The following is an 8,613-nucleotide window of genomic DNA, read 5'->3' on the forward strand; positions in this document are numbered from 1 at the left end:
ATTCTTATAATCATTTTAGAGACAGGATAATGGAGACAAAGAAGTGATCTCCTCAGTGAACCAACAGACCAGCTAGAAAAAAAATAATTCTTTGCAATTGGACCATATTGTCTCTTAGAATAAAGCCCCTAGAGAAATAATTACATGATCTTAGTGTAGACACAAGCGTTCAGCTTCTAAGATTTTCAGTCACATAAATGTCCGTCTAAGTCCTGTATTTGATCAAATGATATAATGTATGATAAAGGTTTTCAGATTTTCTCCCCTAGGAAAGGGACCACATTGAGGGGAACAAAGTGTGGGTATGTGTGGGGAAGTTGGAAGGGCTGTAATTCCACTCCTCGTTAAATCGGAGCAAATCCACTTTCTTATTTTCTTTCATATTGCATGCCCATGTAGTATTGCATTTCAAGAAAAAGTGTGTTCCTTTTTTAAAGGTTTGCAAATCACTCATGTATATGAAAATGTTTTGCAAACTGTAAGGTACCATGCAAATATAGATGTAGATTTTTCTACTATATACACATGAGAATAAAGTCTGCTCATTAGAGGAGACAGGCAAACTAACATTTATTGAATGTCCATTTTACAGATAAGAAAAATGAAGTGAATGCACGCATCTAGCAATATCTGAGAATGACTAATTCTAAAGCCTGTGCTTTCTCTTCTTCATCAGTTTCTCTAACCTTTTAATACACGTTCACTTTTTAAAACATGTGTGTGTGTTCTCCCTCACAAAATTCAGCACCGTAATACTTTTTCTAAAACACGCTCGGAGTCTCAGCAAAAGTTAAGGTTGTTCGTTTTGGCTTTTACCATTGTTAATAGTATTATCACACCATAGCGGAGGAAAAATAATTTTTCCTCTACCCTTCTGAGTTCTTACCTGAGACTCTGTAATAAAAGACTGATTAACAAGAAAAAAAACAAACAGAAGTTTATTAACATACCTCATGGGAAATAAATGAATAACTTAGAGTTCAGTCACCTTAAATACCATCTTAACAGATGTCGGTCTCTTAGGGGAAAGTAAATGATTTTTAGAAAAGATAAATGGGCTCTTAGAAGAACAGGTGGGAGGTATGACAATTTATGAAGAAGTTCGTCTGGGTGTGGAGTCAACTTCTAGTCTCCTCTCCTGTGACAAGTCATTCTTCCCATGGAACTCCTAGGAGGGGATCAATGACAATCGAGCTCCTTTTGGAGGATCTGTCTTGAGGCAGATAAGTTCAAGGAAAGCCTCTTCCTGCATTAGCTGTTTTTCAAGTAACTACAGCTCAAACTAATGAATATACCAAAATGGTATATTTTGGGGAGGCAAGTCCTAAACTCCTACAGTCATATTTTGGGGCAGCAGATTCTGCCACCCTTAATGCCAACTGTCAAATACATGTTTTTAAACTATTATTAAAAGTGATTTATTTTCTTTTCTGAAGTAATACACGTTCACTTTTTAAAACATATTCCTGAATCCTTCGGCAGCAACCAAGTCATTCAGCTCTAGATGGTGTACATTAGCCTTAATGAGAAAGAAACAGCCAAAAGTTCTTATCTCTAAGTGTTTTATTCAGTCTGCACTGCATTTTCCTTTTCATCATGAGCAGAGCCCAAATGGATGTACCCGTTGCTTGGAGAATGATTGTCATCTTTCTCAATAATTCTGATGAGGAGCCCTATTTTTAACTCCAATCTAAATTACATTAGGGGAACCATCTAGTGTTTTGAAGTTGGCATTTAGTAGTTATACAGAACATCCCTCCTCCCTAAATTTGATTTACCATCTGTGTTCATTCCCAGTGTTCCAAAGCGTCAACACAGGGTATATATTTCATTTTGGAAAGAAATAAGATTAAAAATAAAAGCTTTTAAAGCTGCCTCACACCTGATTCCCTGGTACTTGGAGCAAGGAAGTTGGCTCCATGGTTACTGCCAGTTCCTTCCTGGGAATTGGGCACAGCAAGGTAACATGGAGAACGTTGGTCCACTTGAAATAAATACATTGTATGTTCAAAGCCGCTCATATAGGGAAACTGGATTAAAATTAGCTATTTTTCTACACCAAAATAAGACCAGACTTGGATATAAAAAGTGCAGGTAACAATCTCCTTAACGAAATTTCAGGAGCATTAGGAACAGCCCCCAAATGTCTTCCTCTGCCTTCTGCTTTATGCTTGCTAGTTTTATAACAGCTTTATTGAGTTATAATTGATGGAGCATAAACTGCATATATTTAATAAACTGTACAGTTCTATGATTTTCAGCATATGCACCACAAAACCATCACCACAAACAAGATAATGAACATTTCATTACTCCCAAAAGTTTATCATGCCTCTTTGAACTCTGTCTCTCATCTTTTCCTCCCACTCCAAGCTCTAGGTGACCACTGCTCTGCTTTCTGCTAATATAGTTTACATATTTTAGAATTTTATAAAAAATGAAATCATATAGTATGTACTCTCGTTAGATCTCTTTCACTCAGCATAGTGATTCTGAAATTCTTCCATGTTGTTACATGCATCGATATTTTGTTGCTCTTCATTGATAAGTAGCTTTCCATTGTAGAGATATGACATAATTTTATAGATATTTGGGTGGTTGTCAGTATTTTACTATTACAAATAAAGCCGCTGCAAATATACTTGTATAAGTCTTTTACAGACACTTACTTTTCGTTCTCTTAGGTAAATTCCTAGAAGTAGAATTACTGGATTATATGGTCTGTCTATGTATAACATTTTAAGAAACTGCTTATATTCCAAATGGTGATAACATTTTGCAAAGTATGAGAGCTCCAACTGTTCCAAATCCTCACCAACACTGATATTTTCTGATAAAATATGAATTTATCCCTTCATTTTCCATCCCTTTACCTTTTATTTATTATTCTTGCCTTGTTGCATCAGCTAGAGCCTCCAGTAAAATGTTGTATAAAAGTGGTGAGACAGGACATCCTTGCCTTGTTCCTGATCTTAAAGAGAAAGTATTCACTCTTTCACTATTAAATATTAGTTAGCTGTAGATTTTTCATAATGCCCTTTATCAGAATGAAAAAAGTTCTTTCAATTTCTAGTTTCTGAGAGTTTTTACCATAAATAAATTTGGATTTTATCATATGTCTTTCTCTACCTATGAACATGATCATATGATTTTTATATTTTTAATAAACTATTTAGAGCAGTTTTAGGTTCACAGTAAAATTAAGTGGAAGATGCATAGATTTCCTATATTTTTTTTAATTCTGTTAATATGGTAAATGGATTTTTAAATGTTAATCAACCTTATACTCTTGGGATATACCCCACATGATCATGATGTATTATCCTTTTGATATACTGGCGGATTTGACTTGCTAAAATTTTTTCATATTTTTTCCTCTATAAATTCATAAGATATATTGGTCTGTAGCTTCTTTTCTTTTAATTACTTTGGTTTTAGTTTTAGGTTAATTCTGTACTCAAAGAATGAATCAGGAATTTCTTCCTTTCTATTTTCTAGAAGAGCTTGTTTATAATCTGCATTATTTTTTCCTTAAATGTTTAGTAAAAATCACTAGCAACATCATCTAGTCATTAATTTTTTAATAAAGATTTTTAGTTACAATTTAATTTATGTAATAAATATAAGGCTATTCAGCCGATCTATTAGTTCTCAAGTAAGTTTTGGTAGTTGTTGTTTTTCAAAGAACTTATCTGTTTTGGATAACATCAAATTTATTGTCATGAAGTTGTTAATAATATCTCCTTATCATCCTTTAATGTCTTTTTAATGGTATTTTCTCTCTAGTTCCTGATATTGGTAATTTGTGTTTCCTCTCTTTTTTTCCTGATTATTCTGACTAGAAATTTGATTTTATTGATTTCAAAAAAATAGCTTTGGTTTCACTAATTTTCGCTATTCTTTTCTTTTTTAATCTCTCATTTATTTCTGCTCTTGATTTTATTTATTTTCTTCTGCTTACTTTGCACTTAATTTTCTCTTCTCTTTATGTTTTCTTGATATGGAATCTTAAAAGAATAATTTTGGGGTTTTCTACTTTTCTAAATAAGTAATTAATGCTATAAATTCCAACCCTTCTTTAGCTGCATCTCACAAACAATGATGTCATGTTTTCATTTTCATTCAGTTCAAAATATTTTCTAATTTCCCTTGTGATTCTTCTTTGACCTATAGGTTATTCCAAAGTATGAGGTTTTGTTTCCAAATATTAGAGCATTTTAAGATATCTTTCTGGTACTGATTTCTATTTTAGTTTCATTATGATCTGTACACACATCTAGTATAATTTCAACTCTTTTAAATGTGTTAAAGTTTATTTTGTAGTCCAGAATATAGTCTATCTTTTTTAATGTTTTGTGTACATCTGAAAAGAATGTGTTGTCTTGTTGTTGGGTAAAGTGTTAAGACAACTATAGAAAATGTTAATTAGATCAAGTTAATTAATGGTGTTTTTTAAAGTATTCTATTACATCCTTACTAATTTTCAGTCTACTTATCTCAATAATTATATTGACAGAGGGGTTTTGAAATCTCCAACTATAATTGTGATGTTATCTATTTCTCTGTTCAGTTCTGTCCGTTTCTGCTTCATGTATTTTGAAGCCCTGTTAATATATAAACATTTTCACTATTCAAACACCCATCTGGTTTCATATTCACTGAAGCGTGAATGAAGCATCTGAACAGGTATTGATGAAAAATGAGGGTGGGAAGAAAGCTTGACAGTTCCAGGTGAGTAAACAACACCAAGAAGTAAATAGGATGAAAGAGACATTGCCTGTTTTCAATTTTTGAGAAGGCAATCATAGACAAAGGCTAATGGTTTGAGAATTCTCATCTATTTTCCCACCAGGCTGTCCAGATTTAAAATGCTGGAGAGCACATTTAGAGCATTAATTTACACACTTAAAAGCCACAAGACTTAGTCAGGGTGAAGAGATCATAACTTTATCATGAGTATAACTAATTAGTTCAAAAATCACCTGATTCCAAAAAGTAGTCAAGTCATTGTTACCACGTGGGCTAAACAGTTAACTGAATATGTATACTTTTTCATTTTTATAGCTTTTATTTTGTCATATAGGCCTAGTACTTTCTCAGAGACCAGACCAAATTTATAATAGAAATATAACAAATTAAAAATAAAGGAAATTTTACCAAACATCATTCTATAAATAGGATTGCTTGTTCATCAGGAAGTATTAAAACACTTTTGGCTATAAAGCATAAAAATTGGCAAAGAGACTCAATAAATTCAAAGTTCCCTTTTTCTTACCATCCTTTATATAAACTCCCACTATTCCATCTGCCTGCACTCAAACACACAGAACAGGAAGAGATTGGAAACCCACCAATTCTATGATTTGGCAAGACTTTTAGTAGCCCTAGATTCCAGGCTCAAAGATTAGTGTTCTTAAAGCTTGATAACATTGTAACACATTACTTGAAATTTGGGGCATAAAGAAGCCATTGTAAGTAGAAAGTCTGAGAGATATTTCTCTACAAAAATTATTTGCCATAAAAGAAATTAGGGACGTTTTCTTTAAATCAGCTCATTTCTATAAAGAGATGTGTATTTTCTAGGGTACATATCTCTAATAAACTTCAATCTCCCTTTTCCTCCTTCCATTCTATTTCCTATCTTTCTTTCTACTTTACTTTCTCCCCATTATCACTCTTCCTCTTTGTCTGTATCTCTCTTTTTCTCTCTTTCTCTCCTTTAAATAGAATAGTGGTTAGGAGCATGGACTCTTGATCCAGTTCATTGAGTTCAAATCCTCACTTTGTCACTTTTTAATAGAGTGACTTTGGCCACTTAACTTCTCTATTTCTCTGTGTCTGTTTCCTCATCTGCAAAATATTCTTACCTCATAAGAATATTAAGGTTAAGTAAGTTAATACATAAAAATATTTTTACAAAGCCCTAGCACTTAGTTAAGTTCTTCATAAGGATTAGCCATCATCATCATCATCATCATCATCATCATCATCATCATCATCATCATTATATCATTTAAGTGAAAGACATTTACTCCTCTGAAATGGTATAAAAGACAGAAGCCCTTAATCCTTTCTGCATTGCTTTTCCACTCTGACCACTCTCAGGTGTTAGGTACAAATTTGGGGTCCTCCCGGAAAAGACACTCTCTAAGTAGCTTTAAGAGGCCAGCCAGAGGGTCTCCATGAACAGAAAAAGCACAACCAGCCTGTCAAGACTGTACAAGGAGAATCAACCCAGATTCACTGCTACCATTCTATAACACCTTGTACAGTTGTTTTATTTCTTCAACTCTCAAACTTTCGCATCTATGACTTAAGGAGTTTGAATTAAAATGATCCCTTAATTCTCCCATCCTATCTCAAATCCCAAAACCTATTCCACAATCTTTGTATTTTAAAACATGAAATGCACAGGGCATTTAAAATTTATTCTGCTTCTATCTGGGAGTTGACAGGAAAGAGGAGCCTGTCACCTTCTTGTGGGTATGGTCACCTTTGTCACGAACAATTAATCTCTTGACAGTTCAACTCCACCTACCAAAGGGAAATGTAGATGATAGTATTCTGGACATTTGCTGGGATGGCATGATCCTTTCCATGTAGCTACCCTCCTAGCTGTGTTAGAAGAAATATCAGGAGTTCATCACCGGAGTCAGAAAGCAAGGGCATCCCTTGTCTCCACCATCACCCTATATATCCCTTTTTTTTCTACTTCTCCTCTTCCTTTTCTATTCTCATTGCCTTTCACCTTTTGACTCCCTTTCCTCAGCAACACTTCCCACTGCTGCTGATGAGTAGGACTGAAAAGGCTACAGCCACTGTAGTAGATGAAGTCTTTCCCACCTAGACCATCTTCCCCATTTGATGGGTATGTTTCTGGTTTATATGAAGTAAATTGCGCAATTTTGTACAGAGAAGTTGTATAATTTTGAAGAAAAAAAAGAAAGAGGGAAAAGCAAAGAAGGAAAGAGGGGGAAATCATCTAAAGTTCTACCACCAACATGTGGTATATTTTCTATGCATTGATTTTCCTAAAGAATATGATATATTTCCATTATGTAATAATACTACAGTTTAAATCTGCCTTTTTCACTTAACACTATTTCTTAAGCATTTTTCATAATAGTATATATGTATCACAAAATAAATGTATTGTATACATTTTATATCCCATAAAATGTTATTACTTTACCTGTTCCCTATTATTGAACAGTTAGGTTATTTTCAGTTTTTCACTATTATCACTGGCATTACAATTAACATCTTTGTATATTTAGTTTTTTATATATTTAGAAGTACTTATTCAGGATCTCATAAATTAAATCACTGGGTATCAATATTTTTAAGCTATGTGTTTCCAAATTGTTTTCCAAGACTGTACTGATTTTAATCACTTAGTTGTTACTCAATCATTAATTTATTTAAGACATTTTTGTTAAACATCTACTATGTTCAGGCACTGTCTAGTTTCTGTGAATAACAGTGAAAAGGCAAACTTGAAACTTCTTTTCCTTACAATAGTCTGTAAGAGCATTCTCCCATGCCCAGGACTAACCAATCCCTTACCGAGCTGAGTAGGTGACAGTAGCTGTTTAATACGCATTGAGGGTTCCTCTAGGTAAATAGTTTATAAAGTTGGTTCTATGCAACCAAAAAAGTTTACTTTTATAACAATCCTATGAGTAGGCATTATCAGATAAGGAAATGAAGCTTAGAAGAGTTGAGCAGCACACCCAAAGTTAAATTTATGATAAAGAGCAGGGCTCAAACCAGGTCTGTTGGCTTTCAGATCTCATTTCTTTAATCAATATACTATACTGCTTCCCATTTTGCAGCTTTATGTCTTCAGGATCCACCCTTAATTTCCCATTTTTCAATGAATACTTTGTTATCGGTTAGTTCTTGAGCTCCTCAGCTCCTGGAATCTTCATTCCTCTCTAATTCAACTTCCATTTCATGGTTCTTCACTTCAATCTCCCGCCAACCTCCTAAAACCTTTGCTTATTGTTCCACATTGACCAATCAGCAAATCTCAACCCTGGAAACATCCAGACTAATGTTAAACCCACTCTCCAACCATTCTGGATTTCCTCCAATGCACTGAATTCTCCATCTTCCTTCTCACCTCTAAATCTTTGAGCACAGTATCCCTTCTGGCTGAGACATTCTTTTCTCTACCTTTTTGTCTAACTAACTCTTATTCTTCATCCTTGGGCTTACCAGTCACTTCCTCCAGCAAATTTCAGACCAGGCAAAGAATCTCTTCCATGTGCTTCTATAGTCACCAGAACACTTATTATACTGACCGGTAATTTCTTGTCTAATGGTCTTCTTTCTACAGTATGAGCTCAATGGGGACAGACACCCTGGATGTATTGTTTACTGCTGTGCACACCTAGCCCAGTACCTGGCAAGTGTTAGGCCTCTATGTCTAATGATAAAATGAATGAATATTCTAAAAAATGTCCCTAGGTAAAGATGCTCTATTAATGACAATGAATAATTTCTTATACTCTATAATTGAAATGTTTCAGGTGGTTTTCTTCTTTATAGGTTTAATACTATGCAAAAGGGTATATACCTGTTCCCATTTTTTTAATCTGCAGACATATA

This window comes from Pteropus alecto, unplaced genomic scaffold, assembly GCF_000325575.1.
Source record: "Pteropus alecto unplaced genomic scaffold, ASM32557v1 scaffold72, whole genome shotgun sequence".
Lineage (NCBI taxonomy): Eukaryota > Metazoa > Chordata > Mammalia > Chiroptera > Pteropodidae > Pteropus > Pteropus alecto.